Here is a 22,728-nt window from a genome sequence, read left to right on the forward strand (position 1 = left end):
AGAGAGACGTTGGCAAGGAAGTAACAGGCTGAAAAACAGAGCTGCTTAATTCATTCTTTGCATCAGTCTTCACACAAAAAGAAACTATAGCCCAATGTACCAAAAACATAACCATAAGATTAGAAATTAAAATTAAAATAAGCAAGAAAACAGTAAGAGAACACCTGATCTTGACAAATCTTTCAAATATTTAAAAAATCCTGGAGCACTGGGGAACTATCTGAGGATTGGAAAAGAGCTGATGTGAATCCCATCTTCAAAAAAGGGGGGAAAACAGACCTAGAAAATTACAGACCAATCAAACTGACATCAATACCTGAAAGATACTGGAAAAGATAATCAAAATACAGATCTGCAAACATCTAGAATCAAATAAAGTTATAACTAAAAGCCAGCACAGGTTTGTTAAAAACAGATCATGCCAAATCTTATTTCATTTTTTGACAACGTGACTAAATTAGTAGATCAGAGAAATGCTGTTGACATAGTTTACTTAGACTTCAGTAAGGCATTCAACAAAGTAGACCACAACGTACAATTGATCGCAGTGCTGCTGCCCGAAAAGGCTTTCCTCCATGGTTCTCCGGTGCACATTGCACATTCCTCCTCCTTCTCCACATAAGGCCAGATCCTGGCCAGATCCGCCACCTGAAACGCAGTGCACTTTTTTGATTTGGGGAGGGGATCTCAGCGCTGCCGCCCGAAAACCCTTTCCTCTCCAAATCCAAAAATGGGGCATGCGGAGGCCAAAAAAGTGCATTGCATTTCAGGCCTCGGGGGGGGAGGGATTGAAGCCTGCTGCCGGCTGCTCCTGTCACTGACAGGGAAGCGTGAGAAGCGCTGGCAGCGGGGGCGATGGGTGGCAGCAGAAAGTATAGGTGTGCTGGGGCTTCAATCCCCTCCCCAGGCCTTGGGCCACACTAGAAGCCTGCTTGTGCAGAGAGACAAGGAAGCCCCAGCTTGCCCATCCTTGCCGCTGCCACCCCTCTGCCCCTGGGGTGGCAGTTCTCACGTTGCTGCTTCCCTGGCAGCGGCAGAAGCAGCTAGCAGGGCAGAGAGGGCAGCGGCGGCAGGCCGTTTGCGCTGGCTAAGAGTCAGCAGGTGTTCCTCCTCCTGCCAGCCTCGCACTCCAGCCATACCTGGTCTCCCCCTGTGGCAGCCCACGTGGATCCCAAGCAGTGCAGCTTTGGGGCCTTTCCTCGCAGCGGCAGTGGTGGTGACGAGGCAAGCAGGCGGACGGGTGCAGGGGAATGACTGGCAGCAGCGCTCCTGTCTGGCAATGGGTGGATGTCCCGGAGCTGTATGCGGGTGATGACAACATGGCTGGTGCACACCCGTGTTAAGAGCGCGCCTTCAGCTGGCTGGTTCCACACACGTGAAGGCCAGCTGATCATCGCATGCCCATGTGCACCAGAAACCAGCAGACTAGCTGACTGGTGCGCATGCATGACCCGGAAACCCGGAAGAGGAATGGGCGACACCGCGCATGCCAGGCATCATGGCTGTGTGCCACTTCCGACATGCGTGCCATAGGTTCACCATCACGGGTATAGGATTTCCTGCTCCTCCCCTGTCCTGCAGGGTGTTGAACTAGAAGACGTCCAAGGTCTCTTCCAGCTATTCTGATTGATTCAAAACAATGCCTTATCCACTGTTTGATAAAAAAAGGATTAAAGCCAGTTGCACTAAATATGCTTAGATCGAGATGCTATAAATTTCCTGCAATTTAAATCTTTAAATCTTCAATGAAAATTCACAAATATCAATCAACATGTTTAAAGCACATTATGGAGAACCATTCTTATTTTCTCTATACACCACATAACCAGGCTTAGCCTTTTTAAATTATTTTAGCTGGAAAAAATAGATATGAAGATGCCATGGTAGATAATTTGTTTGGCAAGTTAACATAACAAAAGCTAAGCCACCATATGTTGGAAAGCTTCACTGATGGTATAATGGAAACATTAACAAAATATGATATCTCTCTGAATGTGTGGGTTAACCATTCTATAACCTGAAAAATTATTTTGAATCCAACTACATTGGTGTTGAATCCTAAGTGGTGTGTGTGCGTGTCTTCCAGTTTTACAGTTCTGAGAATTAAATATACAAATGTACATTCTCTACTGAATGGGTATTGCTTATAGGAATATCATTAATATGATAAGATATTTTATTATATCTTCACAAAGGCATAAATTATTCTTAATTATCTATGTTGGTCTCATTAAATTGCATGAAGAGACAACCACAATGGTATTTTTTAGTTTGATGGAAGGGAAATTCCATAATTATGGAAACATTTATTGTCAGCTAAGCTAGTAGCAAGGAAACATGCATGTAGTTATGAATATGCTAATTTTCACATTGCAAACACTTTAAATATATATAGAGTAACACAAACCCAGCATTTACTATAACTGGAATTCTGACATTTATTACTGAAAAAAATGCCTTGTTGATAAGCATGTCTCATTAGTTTAAAATTCTTTAGCTGAACTGTCTTTGAAAGGAATTTATTATCCTTAAAAATAATTCAAATATATTGCAACCCAGTAAGTAAGTATTAGCAAACTTAACCATGAGGTTTAGATCTCAATCTTCTTCTTCATATATACATATACATATACATATACATATACATATACATATACATATACATATACATATACATATACATATACATATACATATACATATATATATAAAAGGATGGATGGATGGATGTTTGTTCATTTGTTCAAGCATAACTCTGGAATGCCTAGAGCAATTTCGACCAAACTTGGTACACAGATGACTTACCCTCTGGAGATAAACACTGTGGGAGTAAGACACCCCTGGTGTGTGTGTATGTGTCTGTGTGTCTGTGTGTTCCAGCATAACTCTGGAAAGCCTGGGCCTTTAAGGAGAGCAAGTGCGGCGTCCTAGAGCGACATTTGTTTGTGATGTCATGGGAGGGGGAAGGGAGCCTGATTAGGCCAGTATAAAGGCCTTTGATTGAGCGTGCTCCCTCACACAGTGGGCCTTTAAGGCCCAGGCCTCCTTCACACAGTAGGCCTATGAAGGGAGCCTGATTAGGCCAGTACAGAGGCCTTTGATTGACTGTGCTCCCCTCACAGTAAGCCTATGAAGTGAAGGGAGCCTGATTAAGACTTTGATTGAGCACACCATGGCCTAACCGGATCATCTGCCCCCACATCACAGCTCTGGCCCAGTTTTCCCGGATTGTCCTTCACCCCAACTCATCGCACGAAGGACAGGACCACACCAACCGAAGTGAAACAGATATGGAGGCCACAGAAGAGACCCAGCTTATTTCAGCAGGGGTGAAGGAGGCACAGCATGGCCCAGCTCAGGGATTTATGTTCCAGTTCCAGGCCCAGTTTGAGGAAATGGTAAAATGGATGGTGGTACAGGTAGGGGGGTGGGAGGGGTAATGAGAGGGCAGGGATGATGGGCATGGAAGTAGGGGGAAGAAAGGCCCCTCTCAATGCTCCCTTTCAGACAAGCACCAGGTTATCAGCTAGTGCCTTTATAAATTAAAAGAGAAACTCAGACTTTTTAGGAACTCACTATGTTTTAATTAGAGAACGATACATCAATAACAGTTTAAATGGAATAATTATATTTTTGTAATAAAATATGAAACTCTTTTTGTATGTACATATGGATATGCCTACTATTCTATTTCAAAGTACAGAAAGTTCATCATCATCATCAGGGTCTTTGGTGCTCTCTTTGAGCTTGATTATTTTCTTGGAGACATTTCATTACCAAAATAAGTAACATCATCAGTGCCAGTAGGGAATGGGGTTTACTCTCATTTTATATACAAGTAGCTAACCCTGTCAGTGTTGTTGACAGTGCTCTTGGTTGTTGATTGGATTGTTATTTACTGTTAGCTGAGTTGAATCTGAGTTGATAGTTCCTTGATTGGGAGATTGTTTGCTTCTTGATTGTCAGTCTAATATTAATCTTGATGTTAATCTCTGCCCATCTGGGTGTTGACTGGTGGTGAAGAGATGTTTTTGTTTCCTTTTTGGCTTTTGGATTGTCTCTTCTGATTAATATCTAGATGTTTATATCTATATGCCTGTTGATGGCCAATTTTGAGTGCCAGGCTTCCAGAAATTCATTTACATTTGTGGGCTTGCTTGGTACCATTTCGAAGGGGTTAAGTCAGTCCATATGTTGTGAAATTAAGGAGTTTACATCATGTCTTTTGACTGCTAGTTGGTGTAAATGGATGCACTCTGATAGTATTCTTCCTGTTTGTCTAACATACAGCTGTTGTTTTTTTCTTCTGGGGCTACTGGGACTTCTGATTTACTTAGGATGTTTTGAAGGGCTATAGTTGGAATATTTTAAGGACAATGAAGAAGATGCACTGAAACTAGTTTACCATGAAGGCTTACTGAATATTGAAGAAACCAAACTGACCAATAGAAAAGACCAAAAGAAAAGTAGAAAGGAGACATCAAGACAAAATATTACATGGACAATACATGGGGAAAAATTGCAGGCCAAAGTTCAATTTTATGAACTCCATTTAAACTCTCCAGAGAAGTTTGATATAATTTCTAAATCCAATTATACTTTAAAAATACCTATCATTGCAGTTCTGAAAGATGAGATTTTTATCACAATGATGTATCTGTTGAATCAGTCTTGAAAAGTTTTTTGTAAATGGAATCTTACTGGTCACTTTGGAGGTGTTTACAATATTATGAGGTGGTAACTTTTTTATATTTATTCTAGACAAGTTGCAAGAAAGTGGTTGGAAATTTGCAGCATGATATTTGAGTCCAATGCTGTATATGTGATGGAAGAAATTCTAATTTGTCCATCACCACAAGCAATAAAGTGCTCTGAACTAATCTTGAACTTTATCTTAATCTTGTTTTATGAATATGCCCCTCTTGCCATCTTTCTTTCTCAATAATTCAGGGGCTGAGCTGGAAGAGAACAGCATCTTTTTCTGTACAAATTATTTATCATTCAATAGAGAAATTTGGAAATTCCAATTTTTTCAACAGATTAAATAGATTTCTTGGCTAATGAAATGCCAAAGTACCGTATTTTTCAGAGTATAAGATGCTCCAGACTATAAGACACAACTACCTTTTTGGAGGACGAAAACAAGGAAAAAAAATTGCCTTTGCCTCCCAGCATCCATCTGGTATTCATCACTGCAGCCCATTTGGCACTGCCATGGCCCATTTGCCATGACCCATTCGCTGCCGTGGCCCTTTCAGCACAGCCCATTCACCACCGCCACAGCCTGTTTGGTACAATCAGTTTGCTGCCGCCCATTTGCCATGGCTCATTCGCCGCCAGCGCAGCCCGTTCAGCGTGGCCCATTCACCACCACTCATTTGCTGGGACCTGTTCCCCGCCACCATGGCCTATTCAGCATGCCCATTCACCCCTGCCTGTTCGCCACTGCTGCGGCCCATTCGGCGCAGTGTTGTGGTCTGCCAGCAGCCTGCGGACTGGCAGTGGAGTCGGACAGTGAGGAGGCTGGGGAGCACAATGGGCCAGTCCTGGAGTCAGGGGAAGACCCAGATGAGGGTTCTGCATCAGAGGCAGAGATGGGGTCATCTGGGAGTGATGCACGTATACAGAGCCTCCAGAGGCAGACAGCAGAGAGGCAGAGGAACAGGAGGAGCCTGTTCCTAGTGCAAACATGTGAAGAGCTGCCAGAAGGCAAGAGCAGCTGAAGAAAAAAGGACAACTCGGGAGTAAGGCCAGAAGATGATTGGCCACTCCCATAAGGCTTAAAGGAGCAGCAACAAGCCATTGGGTTCTTTGTAGAAAAGCAACTTTGATTCCCGTGCTTCTTGTCAGCATCTCTTGAACTTTGTGGAGGTTTTGCCAAGAAAAGCCTTTGGCAGGTTGCCAAAGACATCAAAGATTGGTGATAAGGCTGACAGACTGGTTATTAAGATTTTTTTTTTTTTTTGGACTAAGCTGAGAATGAATTAATTCTCAGCTGTTTTAATAAAATAAGTTTGTTGAGGACTGAATTGTGTTTGGTAATCACTACTTGGGCCTTGGTCACAACACACGGCCCATTTGCCACTGCCAATCCCCGCCACCTGGAACTGGCCAAAAATGCATCGCACAGAGGCCGAAAACAGCTGAAGGGTGGGGGTCAGCGGATGGGCGGGGCTTTGGCAACATTCAGTGTATAAGGTGCACCGCAATTTTCACCTACTTTTAGGGGGGGAGGGGAGTATGTCTTATACTCCGAAAAGTACAGTAATTGCATTTCAATTACAATTCATTTCAAAGTAACTGCATTATGGTCAGATATGTAATAAATATCAATAGAATATATATTTGTTCAAATGTGCACCAGAAGTTTTAGACTTGATTTCTTAATTTCATCAATTTTATATCACCAACTTCAAAATATAATATTGATATCTGTTAGATATATGGTCACGATGCAAATACCTTGAAATGTGTTTTTTGGAGGCAACCAGCCTCTTAATCACAGACTAATTTGGCCTGTTAACAGCTCCAGGGCAATAAAGGAATGATAATACCTAACCTAGAAAAACCTGTGCTTATTAGCAATCCACTGACTATTCTGAAATTTATTATAGGGGGAAAGAATAGAAAAATAATAATAATAATAATAATAATAATAATAATAATAATAATAATAATAATAATAATAATAATAATAATTTTATTTCTATACCGCCCTTCTCCCGAAGGACTCAGGGCGGTGTACAGCCTATTTAAAAACACAAGACACAACAATGATTAAAGGTTAAAATAATTAAATAGATTTGGCTGGTTTAAAACCCCAAAAATTTAAAATACCCCAATTTAAAATTATTATGTTGATAGCCCGGCCTGGCAGAACAACAGGGTCTTCAGTGTGCAGCAAAACACCCGGAGGTCGGAGATCTTATGTATTTCCGAGATCTTACGCAGTTCATTCCAGAAATATAATTATGTTGGCTAGGGATAAAGATCTAGATTTATAAAATTCCATGCCTGGTATTTTGTTTGTTTGTTTTTTGTTTTTGATTTGGGTTTTTGAAAGCTGAGAATTACTAGACTCAGAAAACACTAATACTTTGGAATTCAGGGCTTTGCAGGGTACATGATTAGAGATGCTTAAAGATTCGTAGTTCTCCAGTAGTTCATTTCAAATTTGAAAATGATTTTTAACAACACAATGGGATGAGAACAATCTAACTAAAGATGCAACAAAAAGAGAGGGGGGTGGAGACATGCAAGACATGCATGTGTTGCACTACAATCAGCAGAGCAATTTAGACAAATCCTGTGTTGTAACTTTATGTTTGATTTGTTAGTGCCATAAGTAAATTAGGAAATTATTGGTCTCATTGAATTCCCTGTCCATGTTTTAAAAGAAGAGTGCAAGGATATGTAATCTGCAGTCTCCAACTCCCAGATTCCTTTTTGTCTTTTTATAAAACAACATCTAACTAAGACTTAAATGTGTAAGTTGCTTCCCCTACTGGCACTTCTAAAACTAAAAGTTGGACTAAAGTATTATCCTATTCATGTAGGTAAAACACAATATCATCAATCGCAAACCTTAAAGCCTACAGAGAAAAAAATAATCCCTATCTGCCACTCATTTCCTATGTTCATGTCCATGTTTATACTTATACCTGTTATCTTGTACATGTTTGACAAATAAATAAATAAATAAAGTTTCGCTCAGTTGCATCAACTATTCAGATAACATAACAGCAGAGTTTTATATACAATGGGTTTATCATATGGAATTTTACTTGGCACTATGATAAAATTTTTTCGTTTGAAACTTAAGTGAAATGCAACTGGACAATTATTAAAGCCCAGTATTCTAAACAGGCTTATGGTTCATTGTTACAACCTACTTGCTGTGGCATTAAGATACTCCATTAACTATTTGTCAATGGACATATTCCTATAATGCAGTCTCCATCTTGTCACTAGTCATATACTGAAGCTAGAGGTGGGTTTCAGCCAGTTCTGACCGGTTCTTGCAAACAGGTAGTAGAAATTTTGAGTAGTTTGGAGAACCGGTAAATACCATCTCTGCCTGGCCCCGTCCCCAATCTATTTGCTGCCTCACAGTCTCCCAGCTGATCAGCTAGAAGGAAAAATCAGGGCTCGCTTTTCAGCCAGGAGATCGCTTGGCAAAGAAAAAGAAGAAAAGAAAAAACCCAAGATGCTGTCGCTTTAAATTGGCAAGCCAAGAAGCAGCTGCTGGAAGGAGGTTTTTACTTGCAGAAGTGAAGTGACATTCAGCAGTGGGTCAGCTGAACAACAAACTGGATAAGAGGACGGATTCTTATACGGTTCTATGTTTTTGAAGTTTTGGGGTTTGTGCAATATGGGCTTTGTGTCCATATTGGGCCATTTCCATTGTGAAATATCCTGTCTTGAATGAGTTTTCTGCCTGCTTGTAAATGGAGCCGACCGTCCGGCTTCCACTTTCTATTATCTCTAAGCACCGGTAGCTGTTTTCTTCTTACAAAGTTTCTTTTATGCAGCCGGCAGGAATGTAGAAAGAGTCTTAGGCAGGTTCCTTTGTTAACAGCTTGATTTTTCCTTGCTTTTCTGGGAGCCTTTTCTTATGAGTAATATTTTATTTGGGAAATGAAGAGGGGAGAGTTTGATTCCTTCCCAGAGCAGGTTAGTGTGGTGGGGAGGAAATGGAGATTTTGCAGTATCCTTCCCCTGTCACGCCCACCAAGCCATGCCATGCCCACCAAGCCACACCCACAGAACTGGTAGTAAAAAAAATTAAAACCCACCACTGACTGAAGCAACTTGATGTTAAGCTTGAAGTAGTGTTTTACACATTATGCTTGCACTAGATCAAGTTTGTGGGCATACTACTTGGACGAACAATGTTTGAAGTGTCCACTTAGCCCAGCAGGCTTTCTGTTAAACCACCTGTCCAGTTAGCAACCAAGCCTAGAGAGCACCATGGAACCCTATTTCAACCCTGAGCGACAAATATTTTCCTCTATCAGTTCTTCCTCTCCTCTCCTTTCTTTGCCTGCTACCATGACAGAGAGGCAGGTAGAGAAAAAGGAAGAGAAGGAGGATTGGCTAAGGACAGCTCCTTTGATATCACAATATTAATACTTGGGTAACATGTGAAATCCCAATTGCCTATAAAAGATGTTTCTGCTATTGGACTTGCCTTGATCACAGTTCCAATAGCACAAATATCCACACAAATTAAGAACAATTAGTAAAAAGACCACCAGTCTTGATGTAACTTGATGTAACTATATCATTCACCAGTTTATTTGCATTTAACAGTAGGAAATCTGGGAAAGTCCAGTACCCATAGATACCTATTTATCTATTGCATAAAACAAACTACTAGGTATATAGAAGCTGAGACAAGTGATGGGAACTCACCCCACCGTATAGTGCTAAGCAGTGGTGAAATTCAAATACTTTTATTACCGGTTCTGTGGACATGGCTTATTTATTTATTTATTTATTTATTTATTTATTTATTTATTTATTTATTTATTTATTTTATTAAATTTCTATACTGCCCTACTCCCGAAGGACTCAGGGCGGTGCACAGCCAAACAATAAAAACACATACATACAAAATTTAAAAATAGAATAAAATCAAATTAAATAATTTTGGCCCCGACAAATTTAAAACCCCAAACTTTTAAAACCAATTTAAAATTGAATATATAAAATACTAAAAGATATTTAAAAATTTAAAAATCTTTTATAAAAGAGGGGGAAAATTAGGCCAGGCCGGCCTGGTGAAATAGTAAGGTCTTTAAGGCGCGGCGGAAGGTGCGCAGATCCGGGATCCTCCGTATCTCTGGGGGGAGATCGTTCCAGATAGTAGGTGCCCCCACAGAGAAGGCTCTCCCCCTGGGGGCCGCCAGTTGGCATTGTTTGGCTGACGGCACCCGGAGGAGCCCCTCTCTATGGGAGCGTACCGGCCGGTGGGAGGCTATTGGTGGTAGTAGGCGATCCCGCAAGGTCCCACTTAGTAGGCGTGGTGTGGTATGGCTTGGTGGGTGTGGCTTGGTGGGCATGGCAGGGGAAGAATACTGCAAAATCTCCATTCCCACCCCACTCCTGGGGAAGGATATTGCAAAATCTCCATTCCTACCCCACTCTGGGACCGGCCAGAGGTGATATTGCCGGTTCTCCAAACTACGGGATTTTTAATATTTGTATTATCTGTATTTTATCTTGGCTGTTCACCGCCCTGAGTCCTTCGGGAGTAGGGCGGTATAGAAATTTGATTAATAAATAATAAAATAAATACTTAAAATTTCTGCTATCGGTTCTCCAGAACCTGTCAGAACCTGCTGGATTTCACCCCTGGTGCTAGGATACAAACTGCTGGAGCACAGGCCCTCTCCAGCATAATTAGTCAACTGAGCCGTCATGCCTCTACCTCTACCTTTAGTAATAAAACCATAAAGAAAGTAAGCTGTTAGGGTTTTGTTTTGAGGGGAGATTTGGTGGTGTTGTTTTTTTAAATAAGCTTCCTGACTTCAGGTAATCTGATTCATCACTTTTTTATTCTTTTAAAACATATTCAACTTTACTTAAACCCAATTTATTTCTTTCCAATATTCCTCAATAAAAACTCAAATGGCATCTCAAGCCATTTGCCAATATTCTATTGTATGAGGGGAAAAAGACAATAAATTTCTGTAAAAGAAATGAAATCTTGGAATACCTATGCGGATATTGATTTTTTTTCTGGCTCTCATTTCAGGTTAATTCTTTACTTCCAAGGAAATGATTGTAGAATTTCTTGTTGAAACTTTAAAAACAGGAAATACATTGACCAATTGCTTACATTGTCCATCATTCTGCAAATTATAGATATAATCAAAGCTTCTATATGCCAATCCATTGGTTCCTTTATAGCTGGGGTGTCAAACTGGTGGCCCATGGGCCAGATGTGTCATGTGCAGGCCACACCTGCCCCAGCTCCATGAAGATGTCATGATACGTCATGTGATGGCAATGTGATGCGGCGAGTTTGACACTTGTGCTTTATAGCATAGAAATATGTATACGGTTATTTACTTTCAAAGCAGATACCATCTATGCACACATTTCTCACAGAGGTATAACTTTCTCCTTACATCTCGTTGTTTGATAGCACTACAATTTCCAGAGTTACCATAGCTACAAATTCTTGAGTAATTTTCTTTAACACAAAATGCCAAATTGAAAAAGATTGATTAAAGCCTTGAAATGTGTATATTTGGTGATTAGGATACAAGATTGTAAACCATTGTATATGCTAATATGCTGTAAAAGAAAAGTGTCAGTTATAACAGAGAAACTGATGGAAAAGGAGTGGACAGGTTCAAATCCACTCAGATGTGAAAGTAGATATAACTTATCAACTTGCCACATTACATCACAGAAACATAAAAAGCCTTTGTATGCTTAACTTAATTTACCTTATTCTTATTGCCATCCATCCATATTATTCATAAAAGTTTATACTAAACTATAATTTGATGGATTTAGGTTGTTCGTTTACTAATTACAGTTTGTGAATTCTACAGCAGAGGTCCCCATCCCATGTCCGCACACCAGTACTGGTCCGTGGCCCATTGGGACCAGCCCACACAAGCGATGGGCAAGTATGCAAAACTTCATTTGCATATGTGCAGGAGCTAGGTTGCATGCACAAAATGACCTCCCCCCATCACTGCCACCGCTGCTGCGTCTGTGGAGCCAGAAAGGTTGGAGACCACTGTTCTTTAAGGCATTTATCTCAAAACTATTGTCTTTAAAAGCTATACATGCTGAAATTTCTTTTGTACCAGAAATTATTTTTATAACTTCATTTTTATAGAATAAACTTGTAAAATGTCATTATGCTATAATTTCTTGTAATAACAGAATAACTTTACAAATTTCCAGCAGTTACACTTCCCTTTATATATTTCTATATCTAAGCTAATGGAAATATTTATTTTCTTTCAAAAATCTCCAATACTTGCATCTCAAATTTCCATGACTACTAAATAAATAATATGTAAAAACAAATAAATCATAAGTAATCAATGCAACTATACAGAGTTCTTGTGCTCCAAATTTCTTACTCTTTCTTTTTGTAATGATGTTGCAGATTTCTGCCTTTATGAATAATTAAAATAATGCTTCATGATTATACTCCCTTATCAACTAGGCTTTATAATTACAACGTACTTGGGGTCTAGATAGCATGTTAAAAAATGCTGTTCTTGTGATATATAAGTCTAAGGGGGCATATTCTAGATCTCTCATTATTTAAACTAAATAATTCAGTAATGGTTTGACAATAGTGCATAATTTCACACTCCCAAATTACAAATGATACAGTAGTTTTGCCCAAACCTAGTAGAGTTGAGAAGATTATTTTGGATCATAGCTACTTAGCTGACACAAATTCCTGTCCATTAATTATAGTAGGACTAAAATTGTGGGCTTTGCCAAAGGTCCTTAAATCAGAAATGTCAAATAGGTTAGAATATTACAGATCATATGCCTAGTTACAAATATTTGAGAAAAGCCCACTGTGTAATATGTTTATGGAGAGGGACAAGAAGGCATGGTGTATTAATAGTGTTCAGAGAAGGATATGACACTTCCAAAGTTTCTGAAGCGAACATTCTGCCCCAACTAATGTCTTGATCATAGTCTTCTCTAAACTTTGTTTTTCTAAATTCAATCAAATTCCTCCAGGAATTTTGTAGCTTCCAATGTGCATAATGCAGCCCTACAATTAGAAGGATTGTAGCCAAAAGCGTGGCTTATATTGAACCAGTATTACAGGGATGAAATTCACTTACCTTTCCTACCGGTTTGCAAATGTGCGCGTGCCATGCGCGGGCTCGCTCCACTCACATGCACTGTCGTCCGCATGCACAAAGGGTTAAAATCATCCCAAAAAAGCAATGTCATGATGTCCACATGGGTGGCCGGAGCCTCCTGCAGCCACTGCTACCAGTTTGCTCGAGCCAGATAGAACCGACTGAATTTCACCCCTGCATTATTACCTTAAACTAAACTTTTTTTCTAGTGAGCTTAGTACCTCTGACTTTTTAGATTATTATCAATCTAACTGGCACAGCAATATAATTGTCACAAATAAATGCCTTATTCTCCAATATGTAAATAGTATATGAACGGGATATCAGGGGTTAATTTATTCTTCACTTCTTAATGTATTCATACTTCACCACTCCCATATCTAGCTCCACCCATTGTATATATAAGGAGCTGCACGCACTCATTCTTTGCTTCTATCTGTGAATATTCAGTGAATATAGAATGCCTTGTGTAAATAAAGAGAGATATATTTGAACTATTAATTCTTAAATGATTTATTGAGTCTGAACCTGAAAACATTGCAACAAGCTGGTAGCAGAGGATGGTTGAATTGACTCAATAAAAACTTAAATATGTCTAAGAGAGATAGGCCCAACACCAGGGCATACAGCAAAGAAATGGAAACGGATCAAGAAATAATCGATGAGTCCACAAATGCGATTTCGAGAGAATCTGAAGAATACACCACTGAAGACGAAGAAATAATAAATGAAAATGATGACCGAGAGGAAAACAAAATAGAAAACAACGAACTCAGGTCAGAGATATTAAAACTGTTAAAAAGCCAGAAGAACGATGAAAGCCTCATCGCAAACCTCCAAGATATGCTGAAAAACAGCAGAGCAGCGAGAGAGAAGCACATCGCTACTGAAAAGCCAAAAGATTCAAAAATAGTGAGTGATACGATTACAGAGAAAAACGCTGTGAAGAAGAAAAACGGTGATCCCGCGCAAAATTTCGAATGGCAGCCATCTTGGTTTCAACAGACCTCCAGGGTGAGCGAAGCAGAGCCAATCAGAAAACTTGATTCAAAATTTCTGGCGCGAAAGACATTACTAGATAACGAAAATGAAAAAGAAAAGTCAAACACCTCAGAAGGATCAGAATCGGAAAGCGAAGGTGATCCAACAGACACACAAATAAAGTCAGCAATGAAAACGCTTCTTGCTGCATTTGGACCGAAACTAAAGATTACCAAAAAATCAACTAGAAAGCAAGTGAGCAAACCAACGCCTCAAAATCTACCCGCTCCCATCCTGACGACGAGAGCACTGACGCCTGAACCCAGAGAGCCCTGCAGATACCGCCCCACACCGCAGATCGATGCAAGCACCAACGCTCTCAAGAGAAGAAAAAGAACAACCGCCATCGTCAGGACTCCCAAGATCGAGCCGGAGACCGATTCATCTGACGAGGAGCAGAGCGAGTGAGCCGCAACAACGAGAACCTCTCACGACGACTCCAGAAATGAAATGAGCAACGCGCATGCGCAGGACTACGCAGACGGTCCAGGAAGACATGAGTTGCTGAAAGGATCGTGCAGACTCGTTGCGAGCATCCCCACGCCGTTTTGTAATTTCCAGCATTTACGAGACCACGGACTACCCCCGGTTGTAAGTAATGGACCCAATAATGTCGGAAACTTGCCCAGTGACTTCCCAAAGCTGAGAATAGATGGCATTAATTTACAAGAATGGTATCAGCAGCTCCAGGTTGTCTTTATGAAAGAAAACTTACTGTTTTTTATCACTAATCCCCCAAAAAGACCTTGGACTCTAAAGTTAGACTGCTTACACCATAGAGCATTTTTCTTATTAATTTCTAGTGTATCTCCTGTAATGTATCACAGCATTAAGCAAAATCTGACTGTCTCAGAAATTATTCAATGCATGTTCAATTTATTTCACAGTGATAGTGTAGCTACTACCACAAGAATGTCTAAAGATTTCTTTTCTTCTAGGATAAAACCAGGGGTTTCCATAAGTGAACATTTAATATCTTTAAACAAAATTAGAGCTGAACTGCATTTAAGGGGGGAGGTGATTTCAGACCAAACGATGAAAAGTGTTATCATCAACTCACTTGACCCATCATGGGATAATTATATGTCACATTTAGACACAATCAATGTAGGATACTTATCCATAGAAAGTCTATCCAATAAGTTAATAGCTGAAGACAATTCAAGGAGGAGCCACTCTAACAACCACATAGAACACAAACCATATAGAAAGGTAGCTTTTCAAGAAAGATATCATGAAACATTTAAATGCCACAACTGTGGATCCAAGGAACACAATAGGAGAGATTGCCCCAAAATTCCAAAAGAAAGACATAGGTCAGAACACAGGAATAAATACAACTATAGACAGTCTTCCATTGATAGACATAGATATAGAAGCCCACCAAATTATAAAGAGCATAGAGGGGGCAGAGATAATTCAAAGGATAGAAAATCTGGTTCACTGAATGGACTAAACAAACAAGACAACACTAACATACAGCAAACTGAGAACAATAATTGGCTTATTGATTCTGGAGCAACTAATCATACCACTAATAATAAAAGTATATTATCTTCATTTGTAGAAGATAAATTTGTAATAAAGGTAGCTAACCAAGAAAAGGTCCAAGTAATAGGTAGAGGAAATGTAACCTTACCTGGCCTAGGAAAAATAGAGGGGGTATTACTAATACCTGAAATACCTCATAACATACTAAGTGCCATAAAACTAAGCAGAGATTCTGATATTAATATTGTGTTTTCAAAAGGAAAAGCGACTTTGGAGAAAAATAAAATAGATATAGGTACAGTAATGATTAAAGGAGGCCTACCTTATTTAATAACAAAGGAGAAATGGTTACACAACATTGATTCAAATATGGAAGATTGTATTGAACTAGATAATGGAAACATTAGTAACAGTGACAATGATGAATGTAAAGTAGCTCATAATCACAAGGATGCACATAATGAGAAAAAACCAAAAATAGGTAAGCCAATTCATGATGAGTGTGCTCATGTTTTACATAGGAAGTTAGGACATGCCAGTTTTCCTGTAGTACAAAAAATGACTGAACACGCAGAAGGTGTTAAAATAAAAAATTGTGAAAACTATTTGGAATGCTCAGTATGTAAGTCTACAAAACTCAAAACTAGTCCCAGGCCTAGAAAATCAACAAGGTCAACCAACAAAATTTTTGATTTAGTACACATGGACCTGGTTGGTCCACTAACTCCATCAATCACTTATAAAAAACGTTACTTCTTAACCATTGTGGACGATTATAGTCGTTATGGATTTGTTTACACATTAAAACATAAAGATGAAACTTTTCAGAAATTTAAAGAATTTTACAAACGCGTAGAAACTCAACACAATATCAAAATAAAACAAATCATGACAGATAGGGGATGTGAATTCATGTCTAAGGAATTCTCCCAATGGCTGAAAGACAAAGGAATGTTACATTACACATCTAGCCCATTTTCTGCATTCCAAAACGGAATTGTAGAGAGAAAGAACTCAACATTACAAACCATGATTAGATGCACATTGGAAGATGCTGGCTTAAGCAAACAATTCTGGTCAGAAGCCCTACAATATTCCAATTACACACAAAATAGAACTTGGTCCAGCATTGTAAATAAGACACCATATGAAGTGATGTATAATAGGAAACCAAAATTAGCACACATGCACATATTTGGAGTCACTGTAGACGTACACATACCTAAACAATTAAGAAGAAAAGGAGAAAATGTGTCTAGAAGACTTAGATTTATGGGATATGAGACAGGTACAAAAGGATACAGATTCATTGATAATAATAACAAATTTATAGTTTCCAGAACAGCTGTGTTCCATGAACAGGCCAACTGGTCTAAAATACATCTTAATGAAATATTCCCAAGCAACAACACAGATACAAAACCCCAAGAAAAAAGAACTATAGAAAAGCAAAATGACAATGAACATAGAAACAAAACCAAAACATGGACAAACAGTCAACACAAAATAAAGACAGATACATTAACAAAAAAGGAAGCAAGATATTTGCATGATAATAATAGTAAACCTGAAAAAACAATTAGAAACACCAGAAATCAAATGCCAAATAAGTACAAGGATTATATAATGCATATGAACGGAGAATCAACGACACCTAATACATATGAGGAAGTGTTAAAACTTCCTCCTAAAGAAAAAGAAAAATGGGAATTAGCAATGACAAAAGAGATGGAAAGTTTACAAGGATTAGATGTATTTACACCTGCAATTGCACCAAAGGACAAAACTATTATTGGCACTAGGTGGATATATAAAATTAAAAATTTAGAGGAAGGCAATACTCTATACAAGGCTAGATTAGTTGCACAAGGTTATGCACAGAAATATCCCGAGGATTATACTGACACATACTCCCCCACAGTAAGAACTGAGAGTGTCAAAACAGCTCTAGTTGTAGCATCAGCACTCAATCTCGATGTATTCCAATATGACATACAGACTGCGTATTTACACGCAAAATTAGATAAGGAAATATATGTAAGAGCACCTCACAGTCAATACACAAACAAGAATGAGACTTGGTTATTAAACAAAAGTTTATACGGGTTAAAACAATCTGGTAAACGACGGTATGATTGTTTAGTAAAAGTACTTAAAACTATGGATTTCAGTGCTACTACTGCTGATAACTGTTTCTTTGTTAAAAAGGGTGATGATTACATAGAATTTGTATTGATCTATGTGGATGACATTTTGTACATAGGTAAACATAAAGAAAGAAGAGAAACATTTGTAACAAAGCTAAATGAACATTTTTCACTGAAATCTTTAGGCAAAGTAAATAAGTATCTTGGTGTTCAAATTAGTAAAACTAGAAGGGGATTCAAGCTTTCTCAGAGAGATAAGATCATAGAGCTCTTGAACAAATGTAATCTAAGCGATGCCAAACCCTGTGACACTCCTATGCAGACTGACTTTCTAAGGAATGCAGATGAATCATCCCCTGAGTTCAAAGATAACACATTCTATAGATCAATCATAGGCTCCCTTCTTTACATTTCCAATTGGACCAGACCTGATATCGCTTTACCCCTCAATTTATTGTCCAGACATGTCAGCAAACCAACAATGTACCATTGGGAAGCTGTCAAAAGGATATTAAGATATTTAAAGAATACCTTAGATTTTTGTTTGATATTAGAGCCTAATAATGTCAAGGAGCCAAACCTCACGTGTTACGCAGATGCAGATTGGGCTGGAGACACTTCATGCAGAAAAAGTACATCTGGTTATATATTCCTCCTTAACGGTTGTCCAGTTTACTGGTACACTGGCAAACAAGATTTAGTGACCACTTCAACAACAGAAGCAGAATATGTTTGTCTATCTAAAGCAGCAAATAACCTTGTATGGTTTAATGACTTAATTTCTGACATTTGGAAAAAACCTGCCTTGCCTTTTGTCATGCATGAGGATAATAAAGCGGCTATCGAAATATCTAGATCTGACGCCATTGGACAAAGGTCCAGACATATAGATATAAAATTTAAACATGTGAGACAGTTATCTCAGGATGGATTTATTAAAGCGGTGCATTGTGAGACATCAGAACAATTAGCTGACATATTAACAAAACCTTTGCCATCTAAGCAACATAAATACCTGACTTCTAAGTTATATGTTTTGTATTGTTCTGAATCTGAATGTAATTGGTGTAGCATATCGAATCGGCATTTAGAGGGGGATTTGTCACAAGTAAATGCCTTATTCTCCAATATGTAAATAGTATATGAACGGGATATCAGGGGTTAATTTATTCTTCACTTCTTAATGTATTCATACTTCACCACTCCCATATCTAGCTCCACCCATTGTATATATAAGGAGCTGCACGCACTCATTCTTTGCTTCTATCTGTGAATATTCAGTGAATATAGAATGCCTTGTGTAAATAAAGAGAGATATATTTGAACTATTAATTCTTAAATGATTTATTGAGTCTGAACCTGAAAACATTGCAACAATAATATTTTACTAGTTTTTTGTGGATTTTCACCTAATATCATATCATCTCTGGGTCTGAGAAGTGTTCTGAGAAGTGTAAACAAAGCATCAAAGTATTTTCAACTATGACTATCAATTTAATTTGGCCAAAATCAGAGATATTATATGGTTGACTTTTAAGAATTCCCAACTGGCCAAACACATTTAACCAATCTCAAGCAGTGTAGACCCCTCTCTACATTGTTAGCTCTCTTTAATGTTTTTATCAGTAATATTAGAGGACAGATATTGCAATATGCTTGTGGAAGATCAGATATGATTTTGTGGTAAAGGGAAAAAAGAGACGGAACTATTTTACTGAGCCATTCATACCATTTATACTACTTTATTTTTGTCTAACAGACCAGGTATAAATGAATTATTTTATATTTCTTTTCTTTTGAAGATCTGGGTTCAACTGGTACTTGGCCAAATTTGTGCTGCCGTTTTTAGAATCCATGAAGTGATCTTTTGGGACTTCACTCATTGATAAACTAATGAGGTCCAGAGTTTCATTTGTCATATATCGCATGGTGACATTTCTGCTATATTATCCTTTCAATCTGCCATACTTTTGTTTTGTACTGATCAAAAACTATAATAAAGAATATATATATGAATAGCACATCCTTTCTTACATTAAATCTGAAGATAAAAACATTATGCAGTTTAGAAACATGAATTCCATTTTGTTTCTATTTCTCTGTGTTTATCACCCACTCCTACAATGGCTTTGGTTGAATCAGCAGGTACAATAAAAACATCAAACAACAACAACAACAACAACAACAACAACAGTAGTATGAAATATATGTACTATAAAAGAGTGACATTAAATGATCTAAAAAATACTTGGAACCTCCACTTAGCGGTTAAGAGAAAACTTACTTAAATTCCTATGGCAATTCTTTTTTATCCCTGGCTGTGGTTATTTATTCCCCTGATAACTGTACAGTAATAGAAACTCTTGTAAGTTTGTTGGTCCTAAGCCATCTAAAGCCTTATAATGTTGTGAGCATCATGAAGTGAACTGGAGTTGTTTCAAAAGGTAGTAGGTAATTTGGAACCTTAAAATGGTTGTATTTGCCACTTATTCTGATACATTCTTGGCCAGCTACACTTTCTGGACTTTAAAGACACCACACAAAGAATGTACATTGCAATACTTTAGTCATATTTAAATGAAATAATTTTTCTTTTTCTTAGGAATACAGATTAAGAAATGAAGCAGAAGGCCTTAAAAGTTCTAAGTATATGAAAAGAAAAGAAAAGAAAAGAAAAGAAAAGAAAAGAAAAGAAAAGAAAAGAAAAGAAAAGAAAAGAAAAGAAAAGAAAAGAAATGTATACCATGCATGTTCTTGATCAGTTTTATGGTTTTATTCTGAATTGTTTTTACTCAAAAATGTGAAATGAAAATCAATGTTGCATTTTGCTAGGCACTCAATAAGTAACATGAATAAAGTCTTCCTAATAAAAAAGTGATTCACAACATAACTTGAACCAATGCCATCAATCAAATTTATATATCCTGCCTGTTTAAATGGAACAAACATGTGGCAATCATTTACAAAGAAAATCCTTTGGAAAACTTTGTACAATGTTCCTGAAATAACAGCTAATCTTTGACATAACCAAATGGAGAGAAAAAGAGTTAGAAGAAAAGAAGTCTGTTCCCTCCCACTCTGATTAGAAAATGCTGGTTTTAACTTATCACCATTACTCAACCCCATCCCTAGTATTTGGCTCTCTTGAGCTTCAACAACTAAAATTATGTTGCTGTGAGTGCTAACAATTTTATCTTTGGCTTAGTTTATCAATCAGTAATCTGAGTCCCATTCGTGTTTTAGTGCTGCCAGAAGTAAACACACTTTGGATCACATGTTTCCATATCCTTAACAAGTCTCCATAGTATGAACAGATATTCTTATAGAAACTATCTCTATTTGAAAATACTGTAAGATCTTTCAACTGAAGAAACCTTAAATATATATTTTACTCTTGTCCTATTTCCATTAAACTGCTCGCCTTTGAAAATGAGGGGGGAAAAAACCTCTATGTTTTCTAAAACATAGTGGCAAATTTCATTTCCATTTTAGATAAAACAGATATCGCTGGTACACAACAGTTAACATAAATGCATTGTATATGCTTTTTCCATTTGTTCCTTTTCAAGCCCTCTTCAAAGTTAATGAATGTGTGGATCAAATAAAAAAGGAAAATACAATTTCCATTCAAAGAGATCATCTCATTTCTCATTCATATTTCTTCTGCTTCTTCTTTCTCAATCATCTGATGTTATGGTGAACAAGATATAGAAGATTTCTTGTTTGTTTACAGTGAAAGAATAGAAGGAAAAACAACTCCTACTATCACCTAGTGACTCAAAGTGACCTCTCTTTTACCCCCTCTTCAGAAAATCCTTTTTTCCTACAAAAAAAGCTGCAGAATGTTAAAAGTACTGCACAAAATGCAAGTGCCCTGATTCAGCATAGCATGAACCTACTGCTGAATGCTGAAATCATTTACCAAATGTTACTACTACATGTGCTGAATGTAACAGAAATATTGAATATCTCTGCAAAAACTTAAAAAAAATGATTTATTGATTATCTGCAAACTCTAAATGATTCTGCATACAAAGATCTATCAGTACTGCATATAATATCTCACTGGAAGAGCACATGACATTCCAGATGTTGCTAGAACCCAATTCCTAAAATATCTGCTCATATATCATGCTGACTGCAGTAATGGTAAATAGAATTAAACAACATATGGAAAACCATAAGCTTTCCACATCTGCTAAATACGAATATTTTCCAAAAAATAAAAAAAACATTTTGTCATAGTATCTGCCATATGCGATCCTTTAGATGGAGTTACCAAACTTTAAATATGTGGTCTTCTGTATATAAAGCTTTGTTTTACCATTTGCATATAACTGTTTGAGATGTTCCCTGTCTTCATAGTCTCCTCTCTTACATTTTTATAAGTAAACAGATTCAGTTGTCTCATAGCTTTGATGGTTTCTGCCAACAAATGCCCTTACTGTAGGGTGATACTTGTTGTTTTAAAATTGTGTTTATTCATGGTTTTATAACTATCATTTATTCAATCCAATTTTCTGGATTCAAACAACACACTGAGTTATAAGCAGCATGTATGCTGGATTCCCCCAATATATTAAATTAAAATGAGGTTGAGTTCTGTGCAATAGTGACTACAGCCTAAATGTTGGGTTCTCTATTAGTATGCACTACCATGTGTTTTATCAAAAGCATGTAGAACTTGGTTAATAGATTACAGGTACACTAATCCAGTCATTGTACCATTGCATTGCACTTCTAAATTTGTAAACGGCCAGTGCAGTTAGATAATGCAAGTGGTTCTTCTGAATTAAACTAGAAAATGTTTAATATTCTAAAATATGATCAGAACTTGTGGAGTTTCACAAAATACAAATTAACTCATAAGAATGAGTCTCTTAGGAAAAGGTAAAAGAAAAATGAAACATAACTGATTGTATTTTGACATTCTTGGTAACACATGAAAATTCCTCTATGATGGTTGCTTTCTATATAAAGAAACTTCTTAAAAATGTTTGTTAAGAAATTTTCATGTTTTAATCAATAATTCACTTGCTCTCTACCCTTTCACAGTGACATTTTTTCAAACTCATCCTACTACTATTTACATGGCAAAGCAACTAAAATGGGTATGACTCTTAGGGAGAAAAGTATCAGCACCATGAAAGGGCATATACTGTGATAAAATATGTGGCCAAAACCAGATA

At 37.7% G+C, this 22,728-nt stretch overlaps 2 long non-coding RNA genes across 6 annotated transcripts in view; one reads left to right on the forward strand and one right to left on the reverse strand.

Annotated features, from left to right (window-relative positions):
- LOC117680156 (uncharacterized) overlaps window positions 1-22,728 on the reverse strand; it is a 97,184-nt gene that overhangs the window by 11,053 nt on the left and 63,403 nt on the right. Inside the window, exon 1 of one of the 5 annotated variants that reach the window (XR_004595553.3) lies at window positions 2,806-2,877. The exons of the other annotated variants lie outside the window; for them this stretch is intronic. This is a non-coding gene — a long non-coding RNA (uncharacterized LOC117680156). Of the gene's footprint in view, window positions 1-2,805; window positions 2,878-22,728 lie in introns of those variants that run through there. 5 annotated transcript variants of the gene reach the window in all.
- On the forward strand, window positions 3,014-21,171 carry LOC117680157 (uncharacterized). Its single transcript, XR_004595554.3, has 2 exons — window positions 3,014-3,398; window positions 20,142-21,171. It is a non-coding gene; the product is annotated as an uncharacterized LOC117680157 (long non-coding RNA).

This window comes from Pantherophis guttatus, chromosome 8 (assembly GCF_059756535.1).
Source record: "Pantherophis guttatus breed Tessera chromosome 8, ASM5975653v1, whole genome shotgun sequence".
Classification (NCBI taxonomy): Eukaryota; Metazoa; Chordata; class Lepidosauria; order Squamata; family Colubridae; genus Pantherophis; species Pantherophis guttatus.